The following is a 22,439-nucleotide window of genomic DNA, read 5'->3' as shown; positions in this document are numbered from 1 at the left end:
TGAGTCACCCAAGCACCTGTCAAAACATTTTTGAATGGGTTGGCATAGTGAGGAGAGAGTCTTACAGTAGCTATTGATGAATAATATGTTAGTCTCGATAAATTAGCAATTTGAGTTGGTTCAGTCTTATCTCCCAGGAGCAATTATTTCCTGGAGTAAGCGGCTAAGTTATTTTTGCTTGGCCTCAACACTGTCTAGTATGCTTCTTCCCAGAATTATTTAGCACAGGAACAAAAACAGTCAGTTTGGGTTTTCATGATATACGACACCATAGAGGTTATGAGATTTGTACTGCCCGTTTGCTAAGCCCAGCTCCTTAGCTAATGAGCTGTGTGACCGAAGCCACTGAACTCTTTCCGTGCTCTCCTTTGTCTCACCTGCATAATTACAGCTTATATTTACTGACCTGTTCCTACTGTATTCCACATGATGTTTTAAGTGTTTTACTTAATTCTTTACAACAGCCCAATGGGGAAAACAGTTGAGCACTTTCGCCAGGTGAGGACACAAAACCAGAGAAGTTTAATACCTCTGCCATCATGTCACGAGAAAGTGGGAGAGCCATGATATGTGGCCTATGGTGGCCTTCAGAGAGCTCCCAATTCATTGCTTTGTGGACTGCCCCGCTACAGGAGGCCGGGAGGACTGGATGAGATAATCAGTGCGAGACGCCTGGTTCCTGACATGTGATATGTAATCGCTAAATGCAAGCCGCTACCATTAAACTATTAAAATGAAAAGTCAGTGAAAGTGCAGAGTTCAGATGAAAATAGGATGCAGACATTGCTCTGTCTCGATTTTGAGATTTCAGAAGATGCAAAGTATAAAAGTCATAACCATTTTTATAAAAAGAGAAGAAAAAAATCCCCTGTAAAATAAAAACAGGTAGCATACGTTATAGTCATTCTTGCTGCACCAAACGGTCAGAGATTACAAGGTTCGAGGAAAGTCATTATTATGCACCACTCTGCTACCCGCCGCTGGCCTGATAGATAAGAAAGAGTCTGTCTTGGGGCGCCTGGGTGTCTCAGTCAATAAGCAGCTGACTTCGGCTCAGGTCATGATCTCGCAGTTGTGAGTTCGAGCCCCATTCGGGCTCTGTGCTGACAGCTCGGAGCCCGGAGTCTGCTTCAGATTCTGTGTCTCCCTCTCTCTGCCCCTCCCCCACTCACACTCTGTCTTTCCCTCACAAATAAATAAACACTAAAAAAAAAAAAAAAAAAGAAAGAAAGAAAAGGAAAGGAAAAAGAAAAGAAAAGCGTCCGTCTTCCAAGTTGGAATAGAGGATAGCACATCTCCATGGGACGTATCCATATCTGCTCTCTGTCCTTAACATTTAGTTCTAAACTACCTCCCCTGCGCAGTCTGAAAACCCCACTGGTTAGAGGAGTGAGTAAATGCCTTATCCTGTCAAGGCAGCTCTGCCTCCAGGATACAAAAGTCTGAGGCAAAAGGAGCCGCAAAATCCTGTAGGTGGTGTCTGTGTCTCCCTGACAGAGCCACATCATGGTGATGATAACAAAACGTTCAGCACCCTCTAAGGGTTCTGTATCTGTTATCGCTCCCTCGGCCCTATGAGATAGGTACTGTTATTGCACCCCCTGTCAAGATGAGTAAACCGAGGCATAGAGCGAAGGTAAGTGCTTGCCCTGAGTCAAACAGCTAAGGAAATCGCAGGGCCAGGATTTGGACCCGGGCAGCTCAGCTCCAGAATTGCGTGCTCATCATAATGTGGCAGTGCTGCTGTGGGAACCTGGTACACCTCAGCTACCTTAACTATGTATTGAATTACATACATATATTCAGTTAAACACAGCGGAAGTTTGCTGCAGGCCGAGAAGAAAAAGCAGAAGCAGGGATCGAGGTAGATCTTAAGAGCCGTGGGGAAAATTAAAAGGCAAAGCATTGCTCTTGTGGATGTAAGAGGAAAGATAGAGCAGAGGGCAGTGGTCAGGGCGCCGGCCCAGGGCAGGTGCACGGAAAACAGGAGTTGACGGGCTGATGCTGAGTGGCATGAAGCCATTGCTCTTAGTGGGAGCTTCCTCATCAAGTGACCTAATTGTCTCTCTGAAGAAAACAAGAGCTCTTGTTCCCAAGTGGGTGACAGGGGCGGTGCAGTGGAGCACAGAGTAGACAGGGCTGTGATGGGCAAGAGTGACGACAGCCCAAGTGAGCGAAGAAGCCAACCAAGATCTGGGCAGGACAGGCTTGTGGAAATCGAGTGTGAAAATGAGAATCAATGTCATTTGTTGCTGCCTTTTTTTTTTTAATGTTTATTTATTTTTGAGAGAGAGAGAGAAAGAGAGAGAGAGAGCACACACACGCGAGTTGGGGAGGGGCAGGGAGAGAGGGAGACACAGAGCTCGAGGCAGGCTCCAGGCTCCGAGCTGTCAGCACAGAACCCAGCGCAGGGCTCGAACCCATGAACCGTGAGATCATGACCTGAGCTGAAGTCAGACACCTAACCGACTGAGCCACCCAGGCGCCCTGAGTTGCTGCCTTTTTTGAAGAGATGTGTGCATATACCTATTTTGGGGTAGAAGCTGAGCCCCAGGACCTGAGTGGCAGGTACCCCATGCTTCAGAGAAAGGGGAAGCCAGCTCTGGGTGGGGGAGGAAGAGGACTTTGACAGTGGGGAGAAGGCAGTGGGCAGAAGTCAGGAGCCCCGGGGAGAGCTGGGGGAGGAGGCACAAGGGGAGCCCTGGAAGCCAAAGCCAGCAGGTGACCGACTTTACAGGAGAGCGTCAGCGCCCAGGGGAGTTGCTAAGTTGTCCCTGCCGAGCGAGACCGCCCTCCTCCATCTCCAGTGTGAAGTCCTCAGAAAGGATGCAGTGTGTGCTAGCTGGCCCCTTTCTGCCTGGTCACTTGCCTGGGCCCGCGGGTCACAGCCAGTGCTGTGCAAGACTCAGCCAGTGTGGGACCTGGAGGCGCAGAGGGTTCATGTCAGCAGCAGCCAGGTGATGACTGGCCTGCTGTGAACAGCGCTCAGAGGCTCGCCGCAGGGTTCACAGAAGCCCTGCTGGAAAGGAGCCTCGCTGGCTGCAGCAGCGACCCAGAGCACCCCCCACCGACTTGGCCAAAGAGCAGCGACCCAGAGCACCCCGCACCGACTGGCCCGCCTTTGGCCGCTCACAATCCTACCCCCTGGGCCGCTTCCTGAGATCACCTCCCACATGAGCTCCGGGCACGCAAGTCTTGTCCTGGTTCGCATGGGGGAAAACCCAAAACTAAGACAGTCTCCATGGCTTTTGTGTGAGTGGACTGTGAAGGCTTCCACAGCAGGAAACTGCCCTGAGGGCAGCCTGACAAAAAGCAAACTAGATGGGTGCCGAGCCTCACGGACCAGAGGACTGGCGTCCGGGTGGCTCTGGGACTCGCGGGCAAAGATGCACGTCCTGCTGCCTTAGCCTCCTCCCTTCCCTTATTCTTTTTGTCTCTCCATCAGGGTGTCTGGCTGCCTCTGTCCTCTGTCCTGCCAGCAGTGACACTGGCTGCACGAACAGCCCGGTTAAACAATGGGCAAAAGAATTTGAACGGGCCCGTCACAAAGGAAGACATGCGTGTGGCCAAGAAGCACATAGCAGTTCTCCACATCGTCAGTCATGGGGGAAACGGGGGTTAACACGGCAAGGAGAAACCACCGCTCACTCACTCACTGGAGTGGCTAAAAGTCCAAAGAGTAGCAGGAGTTGGTGAGACTATTAATGGTACAGCTCCTTTGAAAACCGTTGGCAGTTTTACAAAAAACTGAACAAATACTTACGCTTCAGCAACTCCACTCAAGAATTCCACCCAAAGACGGGGGCAAGTGGGTGTCTCCGTCAGTTAAGCGACGACTCTTGATTTCAGCTCAGGTCATGATCTCATGGTCATGAGACTGAGCCCGATGTCAGACTCTGCACTGACAGTGTGGAACCTGCTTGGGATTCTCTCTCCCTTTCTCCCTGCTCCTCTGCTGCTCACGTGCTCTCTCTGTCTCTTTCTCAATCTCTCTCTAAATAAGCAAACTTTTTTTTTAAAGACTTCCTCCTGAAGGTAAATGAAACATGACCACCAGAAGATTTATACAAGAATGTTCATAGCAGCTTTATTCAGAAGAGGCAAAATGCAGAAGGCATCCAGGTGCCCATAAGTAAGAGAAAAGGTAAATAAATGCTAGCATAATTATATAAAGTAGTAAACATGGATGAACATGAAAATATTGGGCTGAGCAAGAAGGGCCTTATCAAAAGACAATATAGTAAATACTATGTGAATGTTTAGGACACACAAAATTAATCTGTGTAGTTGAAAAATGAAAAAGAATGATTGACTTGTTGTGGTAAGAATGAGGTTGGAAAGGGGTAAGAGAACTTTCTGGTGTCAAGGAAAAGTTCTGTATCTTGGTGAGTCTTGAGTTCCACAACTTTATGCATCTGTCAAAACCCACAGAATGATACATTTAATATACATATATCTATGTAAATTTTACCTCAGAGGCAAAAAAATGAGCCATAAACAAATGTTGAGTTCTAATTAATGATACATATAATGAAGTGTTTAGCGGGAAATGTACTAATGTCTAAAACTTACAGTGAAATGCATTCAAAAATGGTTTAATGTGTGCTCAGACACATTACTTCAGTAAGGGTCAGAAAATGTGACTTACAAGCTCTAGGAGTTGCTTTATGGTGCTCACTGTCCTCCTTTCGGTAGCTTTGGAATTTTCCATAAAGTAATGTTCAGAAAATCAAGAATGACAACCAAAAAAGAATACCTGCTTTTATTGAGAAATTACTTTGTGCCACGCTCTCTGTTATCCTTATAGCTTATTTTTAAATTCTCTCAAAATCCTGAGGGTGGATATTATTATCTCCATTTATCCTCAGGAGAGAAAACTTAACACCCGGAGAGGCTCAGTGAACTTTTCCAAGATCAAATGGCAAAAGATAAAATGATGCAACTACTTTGGAAACATTCTGACCGTTTTCCGTAAAACTAAACAAGTACTCATGCCCCAGAAATTCCTCTCAAGAAATCCTTTCCAAGAGAGATGGAAACATAACGTCCGTGAAAAAGACGCGTACAAGAATGCTGATAGCAGCTTTGTTTATAGTATAGAATCCAAATACAGGTCTTTCCCAGTTTAAGCTCTTAACGTTCATGATACCCTGGTTTAAAAAAAAATGGAAGCCTATCCTCCATCCTCAAGCAGCCGTTGCTTAGGTGGGCAACCGGGTGTGTGTTTACAAAAGAATGTGTGTCTGTCTGCTTTTCTTGCTTCTAACATCTCTCTTGATCATGACTCTCAGACGGGGCTAGCACACGAGGCTAAGGGTGAGGAGTCAGAGCCAAGAAGATGAGATGCCGTCTGGGAGCCAGGAGAGTGTGAGCCGGGCAGGCTGGCAGCACAGCTCTTCGATGTCTGAGGAAGCCGGGGAAAGGCTGGCCGCAGGGCCCTGTGGCGCTGGGTCAGAAGGGCTGAGCATCGACACGCAGTGGCCAGCACAGACTCACGTGCCCTGAGACCAGCAGGAAACCACACCAAGAGGACGGTAGGGCTCAGACCAATCTAAAGTCTACGGCAAGAGTTTGGGCCGCAAAAAGAACTGGGTGTGCAACCACAGGACCTAGTGGTTGCTGTTGTTTAATAGATTTTATTTTTCCTTTTAAAGCAGTTTGAGGCCCACCACAAAATGAAACAGAGAGTACAGAGACTTCCCACATATCCCTTACGGCAACACAGGCACAGCCTCTCCCACTGTCAACATCCCCCATGGGTTTTGACAAACGTATAATGGCATGTGTCCACCATTGTAGTATCATACAGAGTAGCCCCGCTGCCCCCGAAATGCCTGTGTTCTACGTGTTCCTCCCTCCCTCACCCCAGACTCCTGGCAACCGCCGATCTTTTTACTGTCTCCATAGTTTTGCCTTTTGCAGGATATCATCTGGCTGAAACTGTACAGTAAGTAACCCTTCCAGATTGGCTTCTTTTAAATTTTTTTTAACGTTTATTTATTTTTGAGACAGAGAGAGACAGAGTATGAAACAGGCTCCGGGCTCAGAGCTGTCAGCACAGAGCCCGACGCGGAGCTCGAACTCACAGACTGTGAGATCATGACCCGAGCTGAAGTCGGACGCTCAACCGACTGAGCCACCCAGGTGCCCCCAGATTGGCTTCTTTTAATTACTGATATGAATTTGAGATTCTTTTTTTTTTTTTTTTTTTTTTTTTAACGTTTATTTATTTTTGAGACAGAGAGAGACAGAGCATGAACAGGGGAGGGGCAGAGAGAGAGGGAGACACAGAATCTGAAACAGGCTCCAGGCTCTGAGCTGTCAGCACAGAGCCCGACGCGGGGCTCGAACTCACGGACCGCGAGATCGTGACCTGAGCCGAAGTCGGCCGCTTAACCGACTGAGCCACCCAGGTGCCCCCAGATTGGCTTCTTTTAATTACTGATATGAATTTGAGATTCTTTTCATGGCTTGATAGCTCATTTCTTTCTAGTGCTGATTGATAATTCCGTTGTCTGAGCATGCCACGGTTTATTTAGCCATTCACCTGCTGAAGGCTTGATTGCTTCCAAGTTTTGGCAGTTATGAAGAAAGCTTCTGTAAACATCCACATGCAAGTTTTCCTGTGGACGTAATTTTTCAATTCATGTCAGTAGATGGGAGCAAGATGACTGGATCGTACGGTAAGAATATATTTAGTTTTGCCAGAAACCGCCAAACTGTTGTCCAAAGTGGATGTCCCGTTTTGCATTCCCACCAGCAATTAATGGAATTTTTTGTTGTTCCACATCCTTGCCAGAATTTGGTATTGTCAACGTTCCAGAATTTGGCCATTCTAGTAAGTGTGTAGTATTATCTCGTTGTTTTAAGTGGCATTTCCGTAAAGACATATGATCTTGAACATCTTTTCATGTGCTTGTTTGTCATCTGTATAGTGTTGGGCAGCAAGAATTTCCTCTACCCTTCAAGAACCTTACAGCTGGACTAAGAGTCAAATTGACATGAGACAGATTAACAGGAGAAAATCAAATTTAATAATGTACATACAGGGAATCCACACAGACATGGAAATTCCAAAGACAGGCAGGCAACACGATGCTTATATGAGCTACGGAGAGGGCTAGGGTCTGAGGATATGAAAAGGAGAAAGACCATTAGCAGGAAGGAGAAAGGAGATGTTTGGAAAACAAAAGTTGCCTGATTATGTAGGTAATTTTCTTGTAAGGGGGAGGCTCTGTTAATAGCTCTCTTTCTGGTACAAGCAGGCAGTTGAGGGAGAGGCAAAGATTTTTTCTAGAATCTGGTGGGTTTGGATTTATTTTAACTCAAAATAATGTTCATACCAAAGTGCCCCATCTTGAGGAGGCCCTTAGTCCCTACAATATCTTCTGTGGGAGGTATCTGTTTGGGGTTTTGGTCCACTTTTTTATCATGTTGTTTATTTTCTTATTGTTGAGTTTTAAGAGTTCTACATACAGACAACAATCCTTAACCAGATACGTATTTGCAAATATTTTCTCCCTCACAGTCTGTGGCTTGTCTTTTCATTCTTTTGACATTGCCTTTTGCAGAGCAGAAGTTTTTAATTTTAATGAAGTTTAGCTTATCAATTATTTCTTTCAGAGATCATGCCTTTGATGTTGTATTTTAAAAGTCGTCACCACATCCAAGATTTTCTCCATGGGGCCGAGGGTACCAGAATATGCCACCCCAAAATATGCTTCTTTGGCATATGGATTATTTTGAGCAAAAAAAAAAAAAAAAAAAAAAAGCCATTGAGCCACCAGCAGATACAGGAAAAGCTCTAAAAACAGGTCACGGTTTCCTTTTCTGAAGGAAATTTGCATTTAAAAGGAAGTTTCCATTTGTAGAGATGTTTCTCTCTCCTTTACCAGCAAGAGGAGGACCATTAACAACACTTTTCATTGGAGAGGCAGTGACTTCAGTCTGCATCGCAAATATTACTGAGTAATGCTGTTCAACATACGTTCCCCAATCACCTTCCCACGAGTTGCCCCCCCAGCCAGAAGACCAAAATCCCTGCTCCTTGGTTTTAGCCTAAAATGACATGTAAACCCAAGTTCTAACCCCTTCGAGTCATTGGTCTCTGGGTATTGCTGTGTGGAAGCATGATGCACATGCTAATAAACTTCTGTTTGTTTTTCTTTTGTTCATCTGCCTCTGGCCAGTCTCATTTCAAGGGCTCCTGCTAGAGAACCAAGATGGGTAGAAGAAAAACAATTTTTCATCCCCTGCAGGTCCTAGTTTTGAGGACCAGTTTTCCAGTGTACCCAGTGATCAAAAATGAGTTACTTAACTTCACCGAAACTCTCCATTTTAAAATGAGTGAAATAATAGTTTATACACACACAGTTTTTAGTGAGACTAGGTGAGGAGTTCATTAAAAAGTTAAGAAAATTAATAGTTAAGGGTTTTAAAGCACCAAGAATACTGTTACGGTGCTATGTAAAGACACAGTAACCAATGCTAAGGAGACCTAACACCCTAACCCCTTCCACTCATAGAGGAGTAAAATATACCTGGCCAAAATATGCCTCTTTGCAATATTGATTATTTTGAGCGGGTTGTTTTTATGAAACTGCAGACACAGGAAGAGCTCTGAAAACCTAGTAAAAGTTGCCCTTTTGTAAGACAGGTTTTCATTTATAAGGGAAATCCCCATTTGTAAGCCTGTCTCCCTCTCTGTACCAGGAAGAATGACTAAATCTCTAGAAACTCTTGTCAGTGGAGAAGGCAAGGGCTTAAGTCTCATAACCACCTTACCCTTGTTTATGCTTTTCCTGGTAGCCTCCTATAACTAGCCTTCCCTCCACATTTTGTTCAGTTTTTAGCTAGTGGTTTGTTACGGTGTTGACATGGGCCATTTCTGATAGTTACTCAGTTTTTTTAGTATCTCCCATGTACATGGGAGGTATACATGTCAGTAAACTTTTGTTTGTTATCTTCCTGTTAATCTGTCTTTTTATTACAATGCTATTGTTAGCAAGCCCTTTTGCTCAACCGTAGACTCCTACAGTTCAAACCAGAAATAGACAAAACCACTTAACTCATGCTCTAAAGAATATATATATGGATATATATGGATATATGAATATTTGTATATATATGTATATTTATATATATAAAGAATAAATATGTATATTAATATAAAATTCATACAATATAAATATATTTATATTTATGTTAATGTTTATTTATTTATTTTTAAATGTTTGTTTATTCTTGAGAGAGAGAGAGAGAGAGAGAGAGAGGCAGAGCACGAGCAGGGGAGGGGCAGAGTGAGAGGGAGACACAGAATCCGAAGCAAGCTCCAGGCTCCTAGCTGCCAGCACAGAGCCTGACATGGGGCTCAAACGCACGAGCCACGAAATCATGACCCAAGCCGAAGTCAGATGCTCAACCGACTGAGCCACCCAGGCGCTGCCCCAGCCCCCCACATTGTGCTTATTTCCAATTGCAATTTCTTGAGTCAATGATGCAGGTGTTTTGCAATGACCTAGAACATCCCAACCACCAGAGCAGAAAAGTCCTGATAACAGTGGAATACCTAGAAGACCACACCCCTTAAGTACCCCTTCCCTGCCCATGATCATGGGTTGAACACACCCCCACCCATGATCATGAGCTCTCTGCCTGCTTTCTTTCACGTACCCTCCCAAACCTCTCCTTACAAAGCTCTACAAGCCCATCTTGCCAGCATAGAGGCTTGAGGTTGCCACCTCTCCTGGCTGCTAGCATCCTAAATAAATTTCTCCCTTTCTCTTTTGCAAACTCTGATCTCTTGAGTTATTGGAGTTATTGGTTTATCTTTCAAGGAGTTCACCTGAGTTTTTTTGGCAACAGTGTTGGCAAACCAAGCCAGGAACTATGCTTTTGATCTGTCCAGCACCCTTGGGATCCCCAGGATGGAGCAGGGGGCTGTGGCGGTATGCCAGCACTTACCAATTTGTTTCATTTCCTGAGTTAGCAATTGGGATACATTGGTCAATAACAGTATCTCAGCCAATAACCTAGAAGAGTAGAGGGAAAATTGTTTTTCCTCCCTGACACACTTCACCTGTTTTCTGGATGGCATGAGAAAATTCTAGCAGAAGCTAATTTGGGACTTGCAAACAGATGCACATGTCCTTATTGCTGTGAATGCTTAGGCAAATAAAGTAATCGTTCCTGCATTCATTTCCTCCTTGTCAGTGATGGGAATAACGTTGGTTTTATAAGCAGAAAGAGTTAGGGGTCCCTGGAAAAAGAAAGACTGACATAGCTTTCTTGACATAAGAAAAATCATTTTAGCCCCCTGACGGCATCTTGTGAAAAATATAAGAACAAATGGCCAGTTTCAGGCCAGGAGATAGCCTAATCATATGAGGGACAATAAATCACTGGTAAAACTCCCAGTGCTGATTCAAAAGTGAAGACTGACCTGAGGCACCTTCTTGAGTTATCTCTGCAGGATCTAAACCCCTTTGAGCACTCAGATGTGGACCAATGGGAGCCAGAGAACTGATGATGCTGACCCTTGCTGCCCTCATGACCTTGACCTGGACTCAATCACCTTAGGATGACTTTTGCCCCAGTTCCATGCTGTATTCCCCATTGTGCAAGCCCCGTCATGAATACTCATGCACCCTTAGCTTCAAACTTCCCCAATTTTGTTGTTCAGGGCACACTGCTTTGGGAAAGATACTCAGTATTGTCCTTTGCTTGTTGCAAGCAAAGGCCTTCCTTTTCCTCTTCTTTCAAACCAAAGACCACAACCAAACCATTGTATCTTTTGGCTCAACATCGACCACAAGGCAAAACCAGTTTCCTGTAACAGTTCTGGTACTTGGAATTGTTGCAAGTATTGCCAAATGACAAAACTGAAACAATTTAGTAACAAGTTTGGTGTTCTTTACACAAGGAGAAACGACCCTTGCCCTGGGGGAATCCAGTGCCTGACAAGCAGTACAGGACTGATCTGGAGGATTGGGGCCAAGACCCAGTTTTCTTGCCAATAGGCAAGACCCCTATTGCTGAAAGTGGCAATAGGGAGGCACGCACGATTGACGGGGAGGTTGGGGGCTTCCTTTTAAGGCTAGCAGGGCCTATTTTCCAGGGTAAGAGGAGCTAGCTAAAGTTGAGTTGGAGAATTATGATTGGTGTATTTTAGGTGTCCACGACAGGCGTTTCTTGTAAGTGCAGGCTGACTTAAGTTTAGATTTGTGATGTGGGCTGGGCCCCTGGGGAGGCCTCCATTTTCTGGATCCCAATAGATGAATTAACTTCATCCGCATTAAATGAGTTAACACAGAGAAGAGGTCCTGACACGTAAGAAGGGGTCACTGAAGGCTGGTAGTTATTATTGGTAGTGGTGCTGTAGCAGGATTCTCACACAGAGTCCTGACACCCAGGCTTTTCTTTCCAGGAAGCAACTTTATTTGCACCGGCACTGCTCAGTTAGGTTGGTACCCAAAGAACTGAGCACCGAACACCATGTGGAATCGTTTTTTAGACATTTTCTATTTCTTTGTCTCCCATATATGGTAACACACACAACATGTAGTCTGATTAAGTGGTCTCATGTTACAAGGTCATGAGGGATGTTGTCACCTAAGGGCATAGCCAGGTTACCTTGAGGGGTTTTTTTTTTCCTCTTTTTTCCTTTTCTCTCTCTTTTTTTTTTTCCTCTTCTCTTTTTTTTCCTCTCCTTGGGGAGGGGACCCTACCACAGTGTTCCTGTTATCAGCCAATTGCAGATGTTGTCGGAGGAGCAAGGTCTTAGGAGCTTATACCACTCCTGACACTCTGTCATCCTCTCTGGCTCCGTGTGTCTTTTCCTCAACTACTTGTAATATGAACCTCAAATATGACTGTGTGTGTGTGTGTGTGTGTGTGTGTGTGTGTGTGTGTGTTTTAATTTGTGCCTTATTGCATAGATAATTTATTGCACAAATAACATTTCTTGTTCCTTGCCTCTTCTGTCTGAACTTTGGGCAGTACCAAAGCTTTTCTAAAAATCTCTAACTCATTAGACATACGTAATTTTGTTCTAAACTATTTCATGTGACTCATGGCCACGGTCTCGCTTGTTTGTGTGTATGACTCATTTGATCTGGGAGCTGGTGTGTCCCTGAACCAGGACAAGGATTTTGAGCCCTATTATCATGCATGACCAGGAAGAGATCAAAGTAGCCTTTATTTTTCTTTCTGAAACTTAATGCAAACTGACAGACCATAAGCAGCAATTCCTGCATCCTGTGTCAGGTCCAAGGAACACGCTACACCTCCTGACCTCTCCCTGACCTCTACCATTCTCGGGGTACTTAAGGAAATCTACTTCCCCCCTCACCCCTTCTCTCCTCCTTGCTTTACTCTCCAAGTTCTGCTAAATAAAAAGTGTCACACCTCCAGGTTCCCTTCAAAACATTGTACAGTACTTGTTTGTTTGAAAAAAAGGGGAAGAATGAAAGTTACTGGCGGTTCCTGCCTCTGAAGAACCGCCCCGTCACACACACCCCCACTTCAACATGGGGTATGCAACTCCTGGAAAGGGAGGTTAGCTGAAAATGACTTTGAACTTGGTTGGGACAAACTGACCCCTAAAATGTATGTAATTTCTCCAATCTCAAGTGGCTACTGAACTGATGGGGTAGAGGAGAGACTTTCGATTCAGTCTTGGATAAACCTTTTGGCAATTGTGGGAGGTTGGACAAATTTATATGAAAGCCAGTAGTGGGGATAGAACCTGCTTTCCTCTAATAATGTTTGTAAAAATCCTATGGGGACTTAACAAAAAAGATTTATTTATTTTTTTTAATTCAGAATGCAAAAGGCAATAGATAAATTGAATCTGGAATGTCTTCTACTTTAAAATTCACATCTTTGGTGTTAAATTCAATGTTAATTCTTGCATTTCCACTTTAATAGTACTGAACCCAGTGTGGAATTAAGCATGATTGATGTTTTTGAGTGCAGTAGCTGTGCACCCTGCCTGAAAATTTCTAAAAGCCAGTTATTTTTTTCATTACTATAAGAATAACTATAGTAGAGCTGTCAAACTTAGCAAATTAAAATACAGAACTCCTATATTCTGAAACTCAAATTTAACCAGGCATCCTATATTTATCTGGTAACACTAAATTAGAGAAAAATCCGAAAAAATAAAGAAAGAAATTAAAAATTAAAATGTTGACAATGCCATAAAACTAGGCTGGGCAGGGGCTGGTATCAGATTCACTGATATCAGAAAATTATTTATATGACTCAGGCACAGATACTGGACCCTGACTCTGCAAGATCAAAGATATTCAGATAAAACCAGAGAAATTAGTTTTAATGTAGACAACAAATAAAAGTTTAATGTCTGTAAGTAACATAAAGTGGTTAAAATTTTAGAAGGAAATACCCAGTGACCTATTAGAAAAATTACAAAAGGCTATGAAATAAAAATTCACAGCAAATGAATGTGAATTAGTCCAAATGGCTAAGAAACATGAAATAAATGGGAAAATATAAAAAAGTAATTGAGGTAATTTTATACACTCTCAAATTTTTATTTTTATACACTCTCAAGTGCCCAACTTGAAAAGTGACAACATTTTATTCCACTTAAAATGCCTTTACTGGACCACTATCTTACACCCTACCCAAAAATTAACTAAAAAATGGATTAAAGACTTGACTCTAAGAACCGAAACATAAAACTAGAAGAAAACATCAATGGTAAGCTCCATGTCACCAGTCTTGGCAATGTTTTCTTCCTTTTTTTTTTTTTTTTTTTTTTTTTTTTTTTTTGGTCCATTTACTTATTTTGAGAAAGAGGGAGGAGTGTGTGCACATGGGTGGGGGAGGGGCAGAAAGGGAGAAAGAGAGAGAGAATCCCAAGCAAGCTCCAAACTGTCAGTGCAGAGCTGGATGTGGGGTTCAAACTCATAAACCTCACAAACTTCACAAACCATGAGATCATGATCTGAGCTGAAATCAAGAGTTGGACGCTTAACCAATTGAGCCACCTAGGTATCCCTTGGCAATGTTTTTTGTTTGTTTTTTTAATTTGCCTCCAAAAGCAAAGACAACAAAAGCAAAAATAAACAAATGGGATTACGTCAAACTAAAAAGCCTCTACACAAGAAAATCAACACAATGGAAAGGCAACATAGGAAAAGGGAGAAAATATTTGCAAATTATATATTTAATAAGGAGTTACTATCCAAAATATATATATGGAGCTCAATACAACTCAATAACAAAAAACAAACAGTTCAGTTAAAAATGGGTAGAGGATCTGAGTAGACATTTTGCCAGAGAAGACATACAGATGGCCAACAGGTAAATGAAAAGATGCTCAACACCACTACTCATTAGGCCAATGCAAATCAAAACCACAATGAAATATCACCTCACACCTGCTAGAGTGGCTATTATCAAAAAGACAAGAAACAACCAAGTGTTGACAAGGATAGGGAGAAAAGGGAACACTTGTGTGCTGTTGGTAGGAGTGTAAATTGCTACAACTACTATGGAAAGGAATTAGAAGTTACTCAAGAAGTTAAAAATAGATCTGCACTATGGTCTAGCATTTCCAGTTCTGAGTACTTGTCCAAAGAAATGAAAACACTATTTTGAAAAAATATATACATCCCCCTGTTTACTGCAGCATTATTTACAATAGTCAAGTTATGGAAACAACCATGTGTCTATCAATAGATGAATGCATAAAAAATTGTGATATATATATATATATATATATATATATATATATGTATGTATATACATATGTATCTATGTATATACTCTATGTATATACATATGTATCCATGTATATACTCTATGTATATACATATGTATCTATGTATATACATAGAGTATATACATAGATATATATATACAGAGAGAGAGAGTTAGTACAGACTTCACTACTTAAAGCCTTGGTCTTATACATGACTGCCCCCACTTCAGACACCAGCCACAATTTCAAGGGGTCCTTAAGCCACCAACACCAACTGTCTGCAAATTTGGAGGTTCCCACAAACCCTCTCAGTTTCAATAATTCAACAGAACAACTTAAGAAAGAGTATACATATGATTACAGTTTTAAAGGACACAACTCAGAGGTAGTCAAATAACGGGACACAAAGAGCTAGGACTGGTTCACAAACCTGAAGCCTTGTGCCCTCCCCTCAAGGAATCAAGGGTATATCCCCCTCCCAGAACATTGATGGGTTCACCTTCACTGAGTAACTGATGGGTAATGCAGTTTTATTAAGGGGTATAATTAATCAAATCATCGACCACATAATTGAACTCAATCTTCCACCACTTTTCCTTCCCAAAAGGTCAGATAGCTGAAAATCCCAATGCTGTGTTTGGTCTTTTGGTGACCAACCCCTGGTCTAAAGATCTAAGGGTCAATCGTGAGTCACCTCATTAGCATAACTCAGTGATCCAAGGGGCTCATGAATAGTAAAAGCACTTCCACTTGAGAAATTCCAAAGGTTTTAGAAGCTCTCTATGCCGGGAACCAGGGACATAGGCCAAGAAAGGGTGAGGGAGGAGAGAAATAAGCAGCAAGCATTTGAAAAGTGAAGTTCTATAGATCAGTGTTTTTCAAACTTGAGGTTATGACCCATTCATGAAAAAACAATTTAGTTCACGGGAAACCAGTATTACTGATAATAGGACAGAGCAGAAAATATCAGATTATATCATGTATAGTAAGGATAAATCAATTTCTGGAAAAAAATTTAGAGTGATATATACAGCTAGACATAGATATAGTCCATTAGACATATATACACAGACACTCCTATAAATGCATTTACAGAAATGTAACATGGAGTTTTACTGTCATTTAAGGTCAGAAATATTTAAGGCCAGTGCCTCAAATGGGCAGATAACATTAGGTATTTTTTAACGTGTCTTGTGACACCTTAAATGATACATCACATCATTTTATTCATGTTTTCTTTTCAGTATCAATTACTATTAGGATTTCAATAAACATTTTAATTAGCATACAAGTTATTTGAAAATAATACAGCTCATATGATGAATTGTCCTTACTTCTCTCGTTAAAACAAACACTTTGTGCAATATCTATGTTAATTTTTTGTTTTACCACCCAATCAATGAGCTGAAAGTTGTAAATCCACTCTGTTCCATGGAAATGTGGCCACTCAGTCATCAAAATAAGAAACTCCAGCCAAGAATTCTCCCAAGAAAGAGTTCCTATTGAGTTATAGTGCTGACGGAGTACAGTTCCAGATTTCTTATATTAATCGAATCCCTTTCACAACTGCTTGGTCTACGGGAACATTAATTCAATATGTTACAGGTATGTATTGTTCCAGGCCCCAACATGGGCACTGGGGATACAGCAGCAAAAAGACAGATCCAATATCTACCAGATGCAAGTTTTGTAAACAGAGGCAACAAAGCTGACCAGGGCAGTGAGAGAGGCCTCCCTGAGGAAGCAATGGTTGAGTTAACATCTGAAAGTTGGCCATGCAGAAAGGGAAGTACTGGGACCCAAGACAAAACAGAGGCAAAGAAATGGAAGGAACCACAGTATAACTGGAGAGGGGTAGGTAACAAGAGAGGGACTAAGAGATGAAGTCTGAGACAGACAGGAACAAGAGTTAAAAGAATTTAAAAGCAGGGCTCCTGGGTGGCTCAGTCGGTTAAGCATCCAACTTCAGCTCAGGTCATGATCTTAACGGTTCGTGGGTTTGAGCCCCGCGTCAGGCTCTGTGCTGACAGCTGAGAGCCTGGAGCCTGCTTCAGCTTCTGTGACTCCCTCTCTCTCTGCCCCTCCCCCACTAGCGCTCTTTGTCTCTCAAAAAATAAATAAACTTGAAAAAAATTTTAAAAAAAGAATTTAAAAGCCACCTTATATTTTCTAAGTATTATTTAAAAGCCAGTTCCTATGGGGTGATTAGATTTTCCATTTAGTAACTTTTCTAAATAGCACTATGGGGCTATTTCATTCTTTTTCATTGCCAAGTAGTGTTGGATTGTATATATAAACCACATTTCCTTTACCCATTCATCAGTTGATGGACATTTGGACTCTTTCTATGATTTGGCTATTGTTGACAGAGCTGCTATGAACATTGGGGTACAAGTGCCCCTCTGCATCAGCACTTTCCTATCCTTTGGATAAATTCCTAGTAGTGCTATTGCTGGGTCATAGGGTAGATCTATTTTTTAATTTTTTGAGGAACCTCCAAACTGTTTTCCCGAGTGGCTACACCAGTGTGCTTTCCCACAACAGTGCAAGAAAGTTCCCATTTCTCCACATCCTCGCCAACATCTGTTGTTTCCTGAGTTGTTCATTTTAGCCACTCTGACTGGTGTGAGGTAGTATCTCAGTGTGGTTTTGATTTGTACTTACCTGCTGATGAGAGACATCGAGCATCTTTTCATGTGTTTGTTGACCATCTGGATGTCTTCTTTGGAAAAGTGTCTATTCATTTCTTCTGACCATTTCTTCACTGGCTTATTTGTTTTTTGGGTATTGAGTTTGGTAAGTTCTTTAAAGATCTTGGATACTAACCCTTTATCTGATATGTCATTTGCAAATATCTTCTCCCATTGTGTTGGTTGCCTTTTAGTTTTGTGGATTGTTTCCTTTGCAGTGCAGAAGCTTTTTATCTTGATGAGGTCCCAATAGTTCATTTTTGCTTTTACTTCCCTTGCCTTCAGAGACGTGTTGAGTAAGAAGTTGCTGCAACTGAGGTCAAAGAGGTTGTTGCCTGTGTTCTCCTCTAGGGTTTTGATGGGTTCCTGTCTCACATTTAGGTCTTTCATTCATTTCGAGTTTATTTTTGTGTATGGTGTAATAAAGTGGTCCAGTTTCATTCTTCTCCATGTTGCTGTCCAGTTCTCCCAGCACCATTTGCTAAAGAGACTGTCTTTTTTTCCATTGGATACTCTTTCCTGCTGTGTCAAAGATTAGTTGGCCATACATCTGTCGGTCCAATTCTGGGTTCTCTATTCTATTCCATTGGTCTATGTGTCTGTTTTTGTGCCAATACCATACTGTCTTGATGATTACAGCTTTGTAGTAGAGGTTAAAGTCCAGGGTTGTGATGCCTCCTGCTTTGGTTTTCTTTTTCAACATAACTTTGGCTATTCGGGGTCTTTTGTGGTTTCATATAAATTTTAGGATTGTTTGTTCTAGCTCCAAGAAGAATGCCAGTGCAATTTTGATTGGGATTGCACTGAATGTGTAGATTGCTTTGGGTAGTATTGACATTTTAACAATATTTGTTCTTCCAACCCATGAGCATGGAATATTTTTCTATTTCTTTGTGTCTTCTTCAATTTCTTTCATAAGTTTTCTATAGTTTTCAGCATACAGATCTTTTACACCTTTAGGTAGGTTTATTTCTAGTATTTTATGGTTCTCGGTGCAATTATAAATGGGATCGATGTCTTGATTTCTCTTTCTGTTGCTTCATTATTGGTGTATAGAAAGTATGAGGTAATATTTAACACATGGCTGGTACAGTTAATTTAGGCTAAGGAGCTGCAAGTTTAAAATGTCCTTTTTTCACACCTGTTTTGCTTCAGCTATCATAATAACCATATTTTTTTAAAAGCACCAATGTTTGCAACTGAATCATTTCCTAACACTATAAAAATAGAATCTAGTACTTGGAGACAAGAGCTATAGGTCCCCAACTTGACTTAATATGAAATTCCCACTTTTAAAATCTAAGAGATTAATTTATAATTTTTTTTGTTTTATTATGTAGATTTTTGGAGAATATTCAGATTTTTAAAAAAAAAAAATTAATGTTTATTTTTGAGAGAGATAGAGACAGAGCACGATCAGGGGAGGGGCAGAGAGAGAGAGGGAGATACAGAATTTGAAGCAGGCTCCAGGCTCTGAGCTGTCAGCACAGAACCCAATGCAGGGCTCAAACCCACGAACCACAAGATCATGACCTGAGCCAAACTCAGATATTCAACCAACTGAGCCACTCGGGCGCCCCTGGAGAATTTTCAGATTTTTAAATAGATTTTAAATGAATTCTGATGCTGTGCATTTTGCCTTGATATACCTAGGTCATTCATAGTCATTTATTTCCACTTTTGAAATAGCATCTTATTTTCATTTTGCCTTTACTGCAAAAGTTAGAAAAAAATTTATTCCCAGAAAAATTCTATCCTAAAAAAATACACACACACACACACACACACACACACACACACAACACTCCATTACTGAATTATCTGGGACTCCTTTGATTGAAAAATGAGAGAAACCCAGCTCAAATTAATTTAAACCAAAAAGGATTTTATTGGCTTACAACCCCAAACCACATGACCATAGGTATGACAAGAACTGAAACACCAGAGTCTTTTTTAAAATTTTCGTTAAGTTTATTTATTTTGAGAAAGACAGAAATAGCGTGTGAGCAGGAGAGGGGCAGAGAGAGAAAGGGAAAGAGAGAGAATCCCAAGCAGGCTCTACACTGTCAATGCAGAGCCTGATGTGGGGATCCCACTCACAAAACTGTGAGATCATGACCTGAGCAGAAACCAAGAGTCAGATGCTTAACGCACTGAGCCACCCAGGCACCCTTAAAGACTAGATCAGACAGTTGCCTCTGTTTCTTGTTTCTGATTCCCTCTGCAAGTTCTCTGAAGCTGCAGGTTTCTTCACAGGACAGGGGACGTGGCAGTCAGCTATGGATAGCACACATCCTAATAGTTCTGCAGCCAGGAAGGAAAGTACTCTTTCCCCAGATCAGTTGTGAAAAGCTCCCTGGGTGAGAATTCTGATTGGGTGAGAATTCTGACCTTTGTCACGTGATCATCTCTAGCCCAGTTACCACACAGGAAGTGGCTGCCCTTCCATGACTGGGGACTGCCAATAGAACCACATGGATAGAAGGAATGCTTTGGATGGGCAAAAAGGAGTTATAATATAAGCAGAAATAAATGTTAACTGAAGTTACTGACTGGAAAAATGTGAATAGAAACATCTTTGAGAAAAAAATTCATTACTTTAAATCAAATGTATCTTCTTCCATCAAAAAGTCCCTTTAATATACCACAGAATATTGACATCATCTTATTATGTTTGTCTCTTCCACTGAATAACAAACTCTCCAAAGAAGCAAGTATGTGATATTCGGATCTGTAATGCCGGTGTCTAACTTTGTACCTACCGCATAGCAGATGATCAAGAGATGTTTTTGAACTGAGCACGTAAGTACACAGTAAAATCCCTTGCAGATAGGCAGTAAAGCATGGGCCATTCACAACCATTGGCCTCTTCACAACTATAATCCTAGACACATGCACCCCACTCCCTTACTAATCTTCAAGTTTTTTTTTTTTAATTTATAGAATAATGGGTATTGTGTAGAAACTATGACGATTACCCGACAAACCTATTCATTACTCATCCCTTCTTCCTGGATACAGAACGAAATCACTTTTCCCAGACTCCCTTATATTTGAGTGTGGTCATGTGAGTAAGTACAGACAAGTGGAAGGAAGTTTTATATGCTACTTCTGGTATGAGGCTTCGGACTACCTCCTCGATATTCTATTCCTCCTTTCTACTGGAATCCAGATCAACCACACCTCATTCATACAGGTGATGCCATTGCCTGAGGAGATTGTGAGGTCACACAATGGAGGAAACCTGGATCACTGAATGACCACACTGAAAATGGAAGCACATAGTAGAGGAAGGAAAAAGTGGAATTTAAAATGCAGGAAACTGGAGCACCTGGGTGGCTCAGTCGGTTAAACAGCTGACTCCTGATTTGGGCTCAAGTCATGATCTCACAGTTTGTGAGCTCAAGCCCCGCAGAGGGCTCTGTGTTGATAGCAAGGATCCTGCTCTGGGATTCTTTCCCTCTCTCTGCCCCTCCCCCTGCTTGTGCTCTCTCTGTCTCCCAAAATAAGTAAATAAATAAACTTTTTTAAAAATGCAGGAAACTGCATGGAGAAAATGAGCTTGCACTGGAACTGAGAAATGAGAGATGTTTCAGGTTTAGAGAAGCATTTTGGGATTTGTAGAGAATGTGTAGGAGACAAAGAGAGATCACTGGAAGAGAAGCATTTAAGAACTTGCTGGTTTTCATTGCATTTCCTTTTGACTTTTCTTTGACAATATAAATATCTAAAATATTTAAAAATCATTCCGGCCACCATACTTGTATTAATTTAAATGTGATACTAAGTCAATGTGAGTCTGGCCCTAGCAGCAGTCAAATCAAATCATCTTAGAGTTATTACCATAAAAACTGAATGAATAATGTTTTCCTACTGGAATTGAAATTATTCAATTGCTCTTGAAGTTTAAGTTTTATTCTACTGGCAAAGAAGATTTTTAAGTCAGTTATTGGGCAAAGTGTACTAACACTGGTATTGAACAAGCATGTTGACAAATAGTGTCTCTAGAAGTAGAACCAGTTGGGAAGTAATTTAGAAAATGGGGATACGACTATATCTTTTTACTGTCATTGATCACAGTCAAAAGACTGTTTCTTTTGCTTCAAATTTTTATTTTGAAAAATTTCAAACCACAAAAAGTTATCAAATGGTACAGTAAATACTAATATGCCCTTCACCTAGATTCATCCTCTGTTAACATTTTATGGCTTTCACTGTCTCTATATCTCTTGAAAATATTCTCTTATAATGTCTGTTTTCTTCTAGAGGATTATATTTTTCCTTTCGTAATTAAACTAAAAACCTCTCTGGCATAGATTTTTGTGTATAATGTGGTTGTGATCAAGATTCGTTTTTTTAGTGTTGATATCGGTGCTATATTGCTTAATTCTATTTTCTGGGTTAAAAACCCTCCTTTTTTCTATTTGCTTTGTGATGTTAGGGTGGGACTCAATGAACCCCTGTCTCTTTTGCCACCCTGCCTCCTGTTCCATCCCACCAGTAAGACACCATGGAAGGAGACTAGAAGTTCAAGAGGGACCAGGAACGTGCTCCTTTCTGTTACGCCTGTTAGTGTCACTCCTCCAGTGACCCTCAACACGGCAATGGCCTTGTTCAGTAGTAGTTGTTCTGGTTTCTTGTTATTTCTATACCCCCAGAACAAGCCCCATTGTGCAGGGAATCAGTCTTGCCAGCTGGTACCCCATCCTCTGAGATCCGGGTCCCCCGCACCCCATCTGATGGACCTCTCCTCCAAGCTTCTGGGTTCTAATAATCACAAGCCCCTCCTCTCAGACTACTCAGCCTAGCACTGGAAGCTGCCTCCTGCATACACTCTCTGGTAACTACCTGTGTCCTTTTTGTCGCTGCGATTCCCTAAGTTATGTACCACATTCCTCATATTCAGGTGTCTCTGTTCAAATAAGTGGTGTGATTTCTGGTTTCCTCACTGGACCTTGACTGACACAACAGCCCATGGCCCAGCATCACTCCTTAAAGGACCATTCTCTCATCCAGTGTAC

The 22,439-nt window shown here is 41.8% G+C and overlaps 1 long non-coding RNA gene across 1 annotated transcript in view; it reads right to left on the bottom strand.

Moving 5' to 3' along the window:
- LOC109250259 (uncharacterized) overlaps window positions 1-20,829 on the bottom strand; it is a 39,180-nt gene extending 18,351 nt beyond the window's left edge. Inside the window, exon 1 of the long non-coding RNA XR_002072952.2 lies at window positions 20,552-20,829. This is a non-coding gene — a long non-coding RNA (uncharacterized LOC109250259). The remainder of the gene's footprint in view (window positions 1-20,551) is intronic.
- Between the last annotated feature and the right edge of the window lie 1,610 nt (window positions 20,830-22,439).

Source organism: Panthera pardus, unplaced genomic scaffold (genome assembly GCF_024362965.1).
Source record: "Panthera pardus isolate Hobbes unplaced genomic scaffold, ASM2436296v1 HiC_scaffold_7, whole genome shotgun sequence".
NCBI lineage: Eukaryota > Metazoa > Chordata > Mammalia > Carnivora > Felidae > Panthera > Panthera pardus.
The sequence above is the reverse complement of the archived record's forward strand: the minus strand, read 5'-3'. Positions and strand labels throughout refer to the sequence as shown.